The sequence below is a fragment of the Neoarius graeffei genome, chromosome 8 (assembly GCF_027579695.1).
Source record: "Neoarius graeffei isolate fNeoGra1 chromosome 8, fNeoGra1.pri, whole genome shotgun sequence".
In the NCBI taxonomy this organism is placed as follows: domain Eukaryota; kingdom Metazoa; phylum Chordata; class Actinopteri; order Siluriformes; family Ariidae; genus Neoarius; species Neoarius graeffei.
Window position 1 is genome coordinate 83,352,736 of NC_083576.1, and position 13,290 is coordinate 83,366,025.

The 13,290-nt window shown below is 44.6% G+C and overlaps 1 pseudogene; it reads left to right on the forward strand.

Annotated features, from left to right (window-relative positions):
- The window catches only part of LOC132890966 (zinc finger protein 850-like), a 35,567-nt pseudogene that overhangs the window by 1,604 nt on the left and 20,673 nt on the right, over nt 1-13,290 (forward strand).

The window sequence follows — 13,290 nt, forward strand, 5'->3', positions numbered from 1 at the left end:
GGAAAACTGTTCTGTGGTCAGACGAATCAAAATTTGAAGTTCTTTATGGAAATCAGGGACGCCGTGTCATTCGAACTAAAGAGGAGAAGGACGACCCAAGTTGTTATCAGCGCTCAGTTCAGAAGCCTGCATCTCTGATGGTATGGGGTTGCATTAGTGCATGTGGCATGGGTAGCTTATGCATCTGGAAAGACACCATCAATGCTGAAAGGTATATCCAGGTTCTAGAGCAACATATGCTCCCATCCAGATGACGTCTCTTTCAGGGAAGACCTTGCATTTTCCACCATGACAATGCCAAACCACATACTGCATCAATTCCAGCATCGTGGCTGCGTAGAAGAATGGTCCGGGTACTGAACTGGCCAGCCTGCAGTCCAGATCTTTCACCCATAGAAAACATTTGGCGCATCATAAAACCGAAGATACGACAAAAAAGACCTAAGACAGTTGAGCAACTTGAATCCTACATTAGACAAGAATGGGTTAACATTCCTATCCCTAAACTTGAGCAACTTGTCTCCTCAGTCCCCAGATGTTTACAGACTGTTGTAAAGAGAAAAGGGGATGTCTCACAGTGGTAAACATGCCCTTGTCCCAACTTTTTTGAGATGTGTTGCTGTCATGAAATTTAAAATCACCTAATTTTTCTCTTTAAATGATACATTTTCTCAGTTTAAACATTTGATATGTCATCTTTGTTCTATTCTGAATAAAATATGGAATTTTGAAATTTCCACATCATTGCATTCCGTTTTTATTTACAATTTGTACTTTATCCCAACTTTTTTGGAATCGGGGTTGTAAGTGATTTTTACATGCGTTTTAACACTAATAATACTGGAGATTGTGCTGCAGTTTTAAAGACAGTAGTTTGTAATGGGAACACACGCTGTTGCCAAGGTCTTTAAATCAATGCATACTAACAAGGCCACTGGCCCAGATAATCTATCTGCTTTTGTATCGAAGACATTTGCTGAGGAACTTACTCCAGTTTGGCATAGACTTTTTCAGCTCTCCATTGATACACATTCAGTCCCAAAACTGTGGGAAAAATCCATCATAATTCCATTGCCCAAAAAAGCATGTCCTCAGGAGGACAATGACTACCGGCCAGTAGCGATTACCTCAAATGTGTTTAAGTCATTGGAGAGGCTAATGATTGAGCAACTTCGCATATATGTAGAACCACAGCTAGATAAATACCAATTTGCTTATATAAAAAATTGGAGTACAAATGATGCTATATCGACAATAATGCACCTTATATTGAGACACTTGGAGAGTCCTGCTGCATATGCTAAACTCCTTTTTATTGATTTTAGTTCTGCTTTTAATTTAATTCAGCCACATATCCTTCTCAGGAAGTTAATTAAGTTGAACATAAATCCTTTTCTAATTAGGTGGCATCACTCCTTTTTGTCTAGTAGACCACAGCAAGTAAAATTTAATGCAGCTCTCTCAGATATTACAGAGAGCTGTATAGGCGCCCCTCAGGGGTGTGTTAGCTCACCTTTTTTGTTTATACTTTATACAAATGATTGTGTCAGCTCTGATCGAAATCAGTTTATAGTGAAATACTCTGATGACACTGTAGGTGTAATTAATGATTATGGATGTGTAGATTGGTATCAAATGATCACTCTTTAATAATTACATGAAATCAGTCTCATTACATTTGAAGGTTAATAGTTAAAATGAGTCAATCCTATTGAATCGTTTAATTTGACTCATTTGAATTGAATCATACCATAGAATCAGTCTCATTGAATTGGTTGAAGTGAATCATTTAGTGAATCATTTAGTGAATCAAGTGAATCATTTAAAGAATCAATTGAAGAGTCGTTTAAAATTTGATAATTCAAATTTGATCACTTACCAAACTGCATCTAATTAATTATTCATACACCTTAGGAGTTCTTTGACAATGTGGGCGACTTCAAGTATTTAGAACAACAGACAATGACACGATTTCAATAATAATGTTTATTATTAAAAAGATAATAAAAATTCTAATAAAAAGAAAAGGAAAAATTTGAACAATCTAATAGCAGCAGAATTGAAATCTTCTGTAAACAGTGTGTGTGTGTGTGTGTGTGAGAGAAAAGAGAGACCTGGGCTCTCTCTCGAAGTTGGAATGCGTCCGTACCAGGACGTGCTATCTGCAATCTTGGAGGAGGGGAATCCTCAAAGTTTAGTGAGCACGTGTGTGTGTAAGCAGTTTTAGCTTGTGAGCTAACTGAACAAAAGAATTTCTAACTAGCCATGTGCTTCCAGGCCTAGTGTGTAAAAGCTGAAGGCTTTAATTAAAATTAAACATTCAAACAGTCATCTGTAGTTTATATGGCTTTAAATGTAAAGAGGAGAATTACTATCAAGGTTGAATTAAACTCAGGACTTATGATGTTTATCTAATACTGAGATACAGGACCACGTGTTAAAACTTAGTGTGTGAAGGCAGGGCCCAGATCTGCTCCTTGGAGAACAAAGGAGCTGGCTCTGCTTTGCTATCTAAAACACGTGTGAGGCCCAGTGGAAGGGAAACTTTCCAGCCAGCCAACTCTCTTAACTTCCTAGTATTACCCGAGTTACTGAAATCTTAATGAGATCAGGATATGAGTGAGTAATGAATTTAGGATGTTAAAAGGAGAGAGAGAGAGAGAGAGAGAGAGAGCATGCAACTTATGGATTAACCAATTTTTAAATCAACAAACAAATGATAGAGAACCAAGATTCAGTGTATACACTTCATTTAACTTCATACAACTTCACTTCTTACTAATTCCTAAGACTTAAACTTCTGTTTGCCCAATGCCTTTTCTTACTGCAGAGGAAGTTTGTCTTCTGTCTGAAGTTGGAGGCTCGAGGAAGTTGCGCACGCTTCCTGAGGTCAGAAGTCTTCGGTGAGGGAGAGAGAAGTTCTGAAGCTTTCTTTGGTGATCTTCATAGTTGATAAGACAAAGTCTTTGTTCAACACCGTGCACGGATTTAAAAGAAAGAAAAGAGAAGAGCTCTTTAGAAAACTGCCTTTGCTCGCAGCCACGTACGCGTTTAAAAGACAAGTGATACTTGCAAACCGGTTAATAACTCGCTTGAGTTGATGATCGCATGTTTCCGATATCTACTTTGATCAGGAGCAGATTAAAGAAGGAAACGTGCTGTTTAGACATCTGATGGTGAGTTCTCTTTATCTGGTCAGTCTTGTTCAGAGTCCGACGTGAAAGAGCAAAGATGGCTGTGTTCCAAGTCCTTTTGTTGAAACTTGAAGAATGTGTACGTGATCCCGCCCAGGCGTGACGTAGTCAACGCGGAAGTTGCCTGGGAATTGTAGTTCTGACACAAGATGGCGGCATGATACCTACAACACTGTTATCTTAAGCTTACTTACAAAAAACGGTAATTCTTGTATCCACCAAGCGGCAGTGGACAAGTTTGTGGTCTGGTGTGATTCACATGAACTTCACATTAATACAAGTAAGACTGTGGAAATGCTTATTGATCCTAGATCAGTGGGTGACAAAATGCCAGCGGTCATCCATGGTCAAGATATAAAACAGGTGACCACCTTCAAATACTTAGGTATTTATATTGACAGTAACCTGAGTTGGAGAACACAGGTGTCTAGCGTATGTGCCAGGGTTCACCAGCGCCTCCATTTCTTGCGTAGACTTTGTCTGTTTGGTGTCTGTAAAAATATCATGTTGATTTTCTTCAGAGCAACAATAGAATCAATTCTCCATTACGATATTTCCAGTTGGTTTGGAAATCTAACAGTAAAGTCGAAGGCTCAGATTTTTAGTTTGGTTAAGACAGCAGGTAAGATCATGGGAACTCCCGCCCCTCTGAATCCGCAGGAGCTTTTTGAGCAATCAGTAATTAGTCAGGCTAAAGGTATTTTATCTGACAGTTCCCATGTGCTTTATTCTGAATATATACTTTTACACTCAGGGAGGAGATATAGTGTCCCTTTATGTAAACATAACAGGTATAAACATTCATTCATCCCTCTTTCAATTAAGTTTCTGAATGATCAGAGGTGAATGTATGTGGGCTAATAAATGGATGGTGTATGTATGCATAGATGGAAGACTAGAATGTGTTATCTTTCTTTGGCTATTTTGCCCAGGTTATTTAGAACTATGGTTCTTTTGTACATGTATGGAAATGTATGAATGTAATTTATATATATGACTGTAGGAATGGTATTAATTTTTGTGAGATATCTAGGAATGTATAGATGTTATTGATTGGATGTATGGATAGGTATGTATGGATGGATATTATTTGAGTGGATGTTAGGTAGGTATATTTGTATGAATGTATTAATGGTACTTGTTTGAATTGTTTGTATGTATCAATGTTAGGATTTTTAATTTGCACAGTTCACCTGGAGCAAAAATGCCGGATTGCACATAATTATGTTCTTTTAGTTAATTAGATGTGTCCCTTTCTTGATGCAGCAATGTTCCCTGACTCTAAGCTAAATTTCTCCCTAGGGAGACCAATAAAGTTACTTTACTTTAACCTGTTTGTTATTATCTCATCTCATCTCATTATCTCTAGCCGCTTTATCCTGTTCTACAGGGTCGCAGGCAAGCTGGAGCCTATTGAAATAATATTTTGTTCAAAATCACTCTTCACGAGTTGTCTGCACTAATTAAGATAAAAACAATGCACATACATTTAGTTAACTAACCTAGTTTTTTGTAGTTTTATTTTTTTGTTTATCTTAAGAATAAAAAGCATTAATGTTGAGGTTTAAAGGTTCATGAATGGTTTTACATAATTCTCTTGCTTTTATTTTTATAGTAATGTTAAACACGTTGTTAAGGCCAAAAAAAAAGTGTGTGTGTTTCCGGTTACCCGACCGACCCTAATCCGTACCGCCCGACCCTAAACTTTTTTTTCGTTTTTTTCCCAGTCGCGACTTTTACATATAACCCAACCGCGTGAACCGGAAGTTTTTGTCACTCACTGGGAAAATCAGGGCTTTCCACAAGCGCCGGCTGCCGGCCATACAGCTGACTACACAATTAAGTCCAGCCGGCTACTTTAATGACTATTATTTTTGTAGCCCACAGGCTCTAAATATTAATTTTCGATTTTAATAAAATTAAATGTTTATCTAACGGACTGACAATAATGTCAAACTGAACCGCACTCATTTAAGTTGTGATTTGCGCTGTTTGTACCGATAATAACCACAAATTCCCCTCCGACTTCGTTGATCAGGGGAGAGTAACTCATCCGCGGCCCCGACATGCGGTGTGTGTGCGCGCGCACTCGGCGGAGGCAGTAGTGTGTTGGGGCCGTCGGAACAGAAGCAGAGATAACGCTTATTTTGTCTTTCACCTAGAGACATGATTCAAACTTTAAAATGGAGACAAAATTCTCCTGTGTGGATCTGGCATTCAACTTTTTTGCTAGGTTCTATACTGTTGGATCAGTCCCAGATCAAACACCATGATCAAATCTGGAGAAATTCAGGCTTTATAATGGGTGTCTATTGCGTTACACACCAGTGGAGCTCAGGAATTTAGAGTGTAGGCAGCTTGAAAAAAAAAGCTCTAACTTTCTCATTTAAACTGTTTTCTCAGCCACAATTTTCACTCTACACACACAATTTTCTCAAAAGTTGTAGTCACACTTGTCTTGATTCACACAATGTGTCTACCTGAGCGATAGGATTTACAGTTTTTGAATGAGAAGCCTGAAAATAAGGAGAGGACAGCCGCGCTCTCCCATAGACTCACATTATAAACGTGGCAGCGCTTTTACTGCAAAATCAGAAAAGTCACTTGTTTTTAACTCGCTCTAGTGTCCACATTTTTTACACTAGGGACAAAAAAAATTACATCAATGTGTTCATGGGAGCCTTGTAGCACTCAATGTGAAATAATTTTGTGAATAGCTCCTTTCGTTTCCGTGTAAATCAGCGTTGTTTGAGGAGAGGGAACTCTGAGAAAAAGCGCTCTTTGCTTGTTATATTGTGTCTTTTCCCTGCACTGTTACCAAGGCGACGAGCTCCACTCAGGGAGCAGAGAGGGGAGGGGCTGCTCTCTCTCTCTCAAACCCCCCCCGGCTGGCTACTTATTTGTCATGGCTGGCTAGTATGAGCCTTAGACCCAGTCCACACGTAGCCGGGTATCTGCTAAATCGAAGATATTTTTCTACGTTTTGGCCTGTCATCCACATGAAAACACATCAAAAACGAATATTTAAAAAAACTCCGGGCAAAGTGAAGATTTTTGAAAACTCCGTGTATGCCTTTTCGTGTAGACAGAGATAACCGGAGTTTTGCGTTTTAGAACGTCACAATCTGCGCAAAAAAAATGACAACAAATCTGCCCTGACATCAGACGTGCGACCTTTGTTTACTGCAGAAGCCAGATTAAGTTTATACTCCAAAATTGTGTTTAGAAGCAATTCTGTCTCTGAGTCTGTCCAGACGAACGAGCTTGGCGCCATGTTTTATGTTTAGGCAGAAGTGACGCCAACAGAGGGCTATTCTGATGTGATTAGGGGGTAGGATTTGTGGAAATAATGCCATCTAACAGGTTTGGAATGCTTATGAATGTGATTGAAAACGCAGATGTTCGGTTATGTGTGGAAGGGATTTTTTTTCGAAGACGAGGTGGTGTGGATAAAACATTTTTATAAACGGAGGGGGGGAAAATGTTCGGTTTTAAAAATACCCAGCTACGTGTGTACATGGCCTTAGTGGAAAGCCCTGGAAAATGGCGGCTGCCAAGTTCGACACGGCGGGAGTTTACTGTATTTAATGTGGCTTGTCTCTCACTAGGCAATTCTGGAAGATCTTTGTTGTAAAAATTGTACTACCATGACTACAGTCTTGTCGAAGTTTACATTTCATATTGGCTATACTAAGGTATCATAGTGAATCTGTGTACTTGTTCAAGTGAACGTATTGTAATAACATCCGACATGAAACATTGCTTTAAGGACTCTTATAATCATGCTTCTAGTGTGACTATCGTAAATGCTTAATTAAAGTCAGCATCATTTTTTTCAAATAGTCCAAATCATAGATTTCTATTTTAAAGACAGGTGTGTATTTGAGGCCTGTTTTTCAGCTTCTTTTTGCTTTCAGCAAGCTCAGTGCATGGTCATCTATTCGAGGCAGGCGTTTAATTAGGGATTTACGGTAGTTTGTTAATGAACTTTAAGAACTTTACTCACAATTCTTTAGTCAGAAATGTAAACAGACGTTGATTAAATAGAAATTATGAAATTTTATTTTTGTCATAAATACTGAACTCTGAAGAAATGTTGATGGTGTTTCTGAAATGTAAAAGAATATGGTGAATGTGGAAGTGAATAATAATGTTAAGTTTAACATCAGGAATCTAGCCCAGGGCTACTCTACAATGGTACATTATTACCCTGACGGAATGGTACGTTCAATGCTGCTACCAAGCGCATCCCACATAGGTCCGTACATCCGTTTGCCAGGTACCCGTTTATACAGCTGGGTGGACTGAGTGCAATATGTCTTGCCCAGGGACACTATGCAGTTTGAGAAACCGGGTTACGAATTTTTGGTGTCTCCACCGGGATTTGAACCCGGCTCTCTGCGGTGACAGGCCAGCATGCTAACCATTACACCAGTAAGCTGTTGTTCTTCACCTTTATAACCATAGACCCTGAACTGAAACAAACATGGTGTATTGAGCTGTTATATTTACAGAAAAATTCATGTTAAAAGGTGTCTCATGCTGCATCAGATTCATCAGAAGGTGGTAACTCAGGTGACCTGCAAAGAAATTCATTATATTTTGTGAAATTATTCTTATCTAAATATAGGTTATGGCAGCCATCTTGAAAAAAAATTCCAAAAAAAAAAAAACGCCTGCCTACCTACCCTAGTTTTGAAATCTATGTAACCGGAAACACACATTTTTTTTTTGGCCTAATGGTATTAATAATAATAATAATAATAATAATAATAATAATAATAATCTTTTTTAGAGCTGTTATAATGAGTTCAGCAGGAGACAGACAGTGCTCCTCCAGGACGTCTCAGGCTCCTGATCCCTCACAGGTAAAGCTCAATAATGATTTGTGTTGTAAAAACAAAAAATAATAGTATGATGTTAAAGGGCACATCTTGGGTAAATTCAGGAGCAAGATCAATGTAATTCTCTTATTTTATATTAAACTTTGGTCAAATATCTGTCACATTTTGCATTTTTGCTATTTATTTTACCTTGCGCAATACCAGAAAAATTCAGTTGAAATCAAGCCATTTGAGGCAAATTGATCCGCCTCTGAAAAAACTTGGCATTTGGATTTCCCAGCAAACATTGATTTTCGTGACATCACGTGCGGGACGCCTCCCTCTGAATCCGACGTCAGCGCTGGTTTGTTTATGAGAAAACGACCTGGTGGTTTTTGGCAAATTTTTTCAACGTTTTCGCGTAATTATTAAAATGGTTAACAGATGTATCGTAGGAGGGTGTAGCAACACCAATCTTGATGGGATTAGTACTCATCGTTTTCCAAAAGACCAGACAATGAGAGAGAAATGGGAGCGCTTCGTGCGAGGCACCCGGAAAAACTGGCAACGTGCAGTAGACCACAGCATCATATGCGGGGCTCACTTCATAAAGCCCGACGACTTTGAGAATTATTTGCAGTGGGAAATGGGCTTCAAGAAGCAACTTGAAAAGACGCAGTTCCGTCTGTTAGAATGCCCAAAGCAACACCGTCTCCATTTGTGTCAGCGTCACCAAAGGAGCCAGCCGTGTTCGTCTCCCTTGACAGAAGGCGAAGTGCCGCATCCACTGAGGCCCTTGAAGCCGAGGACCAAGCAGAGCCGAGAAAAAGACCAAGAAAATCGGCAGTTCACAAGTTGACTGTTGCCAGGGTAAGAAATAAGAGAGACTATACTCTAAATTAGGTGTTCCTGTGTTTGTCTCTCAGCCTGCTGGTGGATCCTCACGTGACGTCACGAATCTGGATCAGTATGGCTCCAGACTCCCTTGGGATTTTTCCAGACGCGTATTATTTTATTTTTTTCTGCTGTAGACAGATGGCCTTGTGCAAAATTACCCTTCTGGATGAGTGTGTAAAGGGACATACTTTCATATAAAAAACAATAAATTGGTCCAGGATATGCCCTTTAAAGCTTGACCAGTGTTTGTATTTTGCTGCCTCGCTTCACTGCCATCCTACAAGCTGTCCTGCTAATCACACAGAACCTAATGATGCATAAGGCCCTGCTCACACTACAGCTTGCAACGGGTTTGCGAATACTTGATGAAAAATTGGTAGCATTGCTGCCAGTCATGCGGTGCAAGGCAAATGTTCTTCAAGTTTCGCGAGTTGTATTTTGGTGTGTCTCCACTTCGTGAGTTGCCAAAAATGTCGCAAAAAATGCCAGTGCCTGCATTAAAATTTGATAGCGATGTTTTCTTCAGCAAACTAAATGGCATAGCCTAACCTTCCCCGAGTCTTAAAAAGTGCATTTGGGGATCGTTCAGAGGCCATTGTGCGCACTCTTGGGACCAAATTATTATGGGAAACACCTGATGCTGATTTGAGCATAATCAGCACAAGCATATGAGGATGTCGTTTCCAAAGAGACTTTGTGAAGTATTTTGTCAGGTATGCAGAGTTAGATGGATGTAAGTGCAGGATGCGTGTTCTTCAGCAGGTGTGATTGTGGCAGTGGGGGCGTGGTCAAGCGCCGGTCTGTGACAGGAGGGTGGAGCCAGGGAAGGTGAGTGGCAGAATCGCTACACCTGACTGTAATTAACCTGTGTTTGTGTGTGTTTTCCCAGTAACCGCTCCCTATTTAAGGAGGCAGAGAGAGAGGAGAGGGGGCGCAACCCGGGACGAGATTACAGAGTGTGTGTGTGTTTGTGTTATACCGCATACGAGAAGCGGGCGATTAGACTGAAAAGTTGTTTAATAAAAGCCCCCTCTGCATCTCAAGCGTTGTCCTATCGTCCTCTGTGCTCCACCCACACTCGATCCGCGCTACAGTGGTGCTGAAACCCGTAAGTAAGGTGGAGCACCAACGCAGCAGCCCCATGGAATCCTCCCCGTTCGCGGACTTGGTCCACGCCCTCGCCACGGCTCAGCAGAGCCAGCACCAGGCACTTGTCATGCTACGAAAGGAGCAGGAGTGCCGCTTGGAAGCCCTGGTGCTGGCCCAGCTCAGGAAGATCGAGAGGCGTTCCGGCATCTCCTCGCGTCGGCGGGGTCCACCAGCGCCCCGGCCGCGGGCCCGTCTCCCCTCACCGTGACCAAGATGGGCCCGCAGGACGACCCCGAGGCTTTCATCACATTGTTCGAGCAGGTCGCCGAAGCCTCGGGGTGGCCGATGGAGCAGCGCGCGGCGCGCCTCCTCCCCCTCCTGACGGGAGAGGCGCAGCTGGCTGCACTACAGCTCCCCGCCGACCGCAGGCTGGCCTACGCCGACCTTCGCCGGGCTGTCCTCCAGCGCGTGGGGCGCACGCAGGAGCAGCAGCGCCAGCGCTTCCGCACGCTGCGGATGGAGGAAGTCGGCAGCCCGTTCGCGTTCGGCCAGCAGCTCCGGGACGCCTGCTGGCAGTGGCTGAGGGCCGAAGATTGCGACGCCGAGGGAATCATCGACCAGGTGGCGTTGGAATAGTTCATCGCCCGGTTATCAGCTGGAACCGCGGAGTGGGTCCAGTGCCACCGCCCGGCGTCGCTGGATCAGGCCGTGGGACTGGCGGAGGATCATCTGGCGGCTGTTCCGGCGGCAGGACAGCGTACAACGTCATCTTCTCTCTCCTCTTCTCTCTCTCTTTCTCCCCCCCCCTCCCGTGTCCCGTCCTCGCCCCGTTCCCCCACCGCGGAGGCGGGGGCCGGCTCCACCCCAGCCGGCCCGCCGCACCCGTGGTGCCCTCCCGTTTCTCCCTTCTGTGTCTGTCTCTCCCCCCCCCTCAGGTGAGTGAGCCCCAACACACAGCTGCAGAGGGAAGGCCCGGGCCGGTTTGCTGGCGCTGCAGGGAACCGGGCCACCTGCAGCAACAGTGTGCAGCGATGGAAGTGGGGGCGGTGGTGCGGATCCCCAACGCGCCAGAGGCTGCACTCGATCGGGCCGGAGCGTATTGCATACCGGTAAGTGTACAAGGGGCTACATTTCAGGCGTTGGTGGATTCGGGTTGCAATCAGACCTCGATCTGCCAAAGCCTGGTGCAAGACGAGGCATTGGGGGGAGCACAAGGGGTGAAGGTGTTGTGTGTGCACGGGGATATTCACAGCTACCCGTTGGTGTCGGACCACATACATTTCAGAGGGGAAAAATCGATAGTGAAGGCGGCGGTTAATCCTCGCCTTACCCACTCTTTGATTTTGGGGACGGATTGGCCGGGATTTCGGGGTTTAATGGCACGCCTAGTAAAGAGTGGGTCCTGCCGGTTAACAGGGGAAGGTCCCGGTGTCGCTTTGGCTGGAGCTGCGGTCGCAGAGCCGTCTACGTCATCTCCGCGACAGAGTGAGGAGCCACCGGCCCCTCCTCTTTCTATTGGGGAATCCCTCGCAGATTTCCCACTGGAACAATCGCGAGACGAGACTCTGCGACACGCGTTTGACCAAGTGAGAGTAATCGATGGTCAGACGCTCCAGCCAAACGCCACCCTGTCTTTCCCCTATTTTTCCATTTTGAAAGATAGGTTATATCGAGTGACGCAGGACACTCAGACAAAAGAGCGAGTCACCCAATTGTTAATTCCAAAGAGCCGCCGGGAATTGGTATTTCAGGCGGCTCACTTTAATCCCATGGCTGGACACCTCGGGCAGGATAAGACACTCGCCCGGATAATGGCCCGATTTTATTGGCCGGGGATTCGCGGCGACGTCCGTAAGTGGTGTACGGCGTGCCGCGAATGCCAGTTAGTAAATCCAGCGGCCATTCCAAAAGCGCCCTTGCGCCCCCTACCATTAATCGAGACCCCGTTCGAAAGAATTGGAATGGATCTCGTTGGGCCATTAGATCGGTCAACACGAGGGTACCGCTTTATATTGGTTCTGGTGGACTATGCAACCCGATACCCGGAAGCGGTGCCTCTTCGCAATATCTCAGCACGCAGTATTGCGGAGGCCCTCTTCCACGTCATCTCCCGGGTTGGAATCCCGAAAGAGATTCTGACTGACCAAGGCACCTTGTTTATGTCACGAACACTGAGCGAACTGTATGGGCTACTGGGTATTAAGCCGATCCGCACCAGCGTTTATCACCCACAGACGGACGGTTTAGTGGAACGGTTCAATCGCACCCTCAAGAATATTATCAAAAAATTCATAAGTGAGGACGCACGTAACTGGGATAAGTGGCTCGAACCCTTGTTGTTTGCAGTGCGAGAGGTCCCCCAAGCCTCCACGGGGTTCTCCCCATTTGAATTATTATATGGGCGTAAGCCGCGCGGCATCTTAGATGTACTGCGGGAAAATTGGGAGGAGGGACCTTCACAGAGCAAAAACGAAATTCAGTACGTTATGGATCTGCGCGCAAAACTCCACACGCTCACCCACCTAACTCAGGAGAATTTGCGGCAGGCCCAGGAACAGCAAGCCCGCCTGTACAACAAGGGCACACGCCTTAGAGAGTTCACTCCGGGAGATAAGGTACTCGTCCTGTTGCCCACGTCGAGCTCCAAATTAATCGCCAAGTGGCAAGGACCCTTTGAGGTCACACGGCGAGTCGGGGACGTCGACTATGAGGTTAGGCGAACGGACAGGGAGGGGGCACTACAGATCTACCACCTCAATCTGCTGAAACTCTGGAACGAGGAGGTCCCCGTGGCGTTGGTGTTGGTAGTTCCGGAGAAGGCGGAGCTGGGGCCGGAGGTCCAAAAAGGGTCATTGGCATCACGTACCTCTCCGGTCCCCTGTGGAGACCACCTCTCCCCGACCCAACTCACGGAGGTCGCCCAGTTGCAGGCCGAGTTTTTGGATGTGTTCTCACCCCTGCCCGGTCGCACTAACCTCATAGAACACCACATAGAGACGCCCCCGGGGGTGGTAGTGCGGAGCCGTCCTTATAGATTACCAGAACACAAAAAAAAGGTGGTTCGGGAAGAACTTCAGGCCATGCTCGAAATGGGCATCGTCGAGGAGTCCCACAGTGACTGGAGCAGCCCGGTGGTCTTGGTTCCCAAGGCCGACGGCTCGATCCGGTTCTGTGTGGACTATAGAAAAGTCAACGCGGTGTCTAAATTTGACGTGTACCCAATGCCTCCTATTGATGAGCTGCTCGATCGACTAGGCACGGCTCGCTTTTACTCGACACTGGATTTG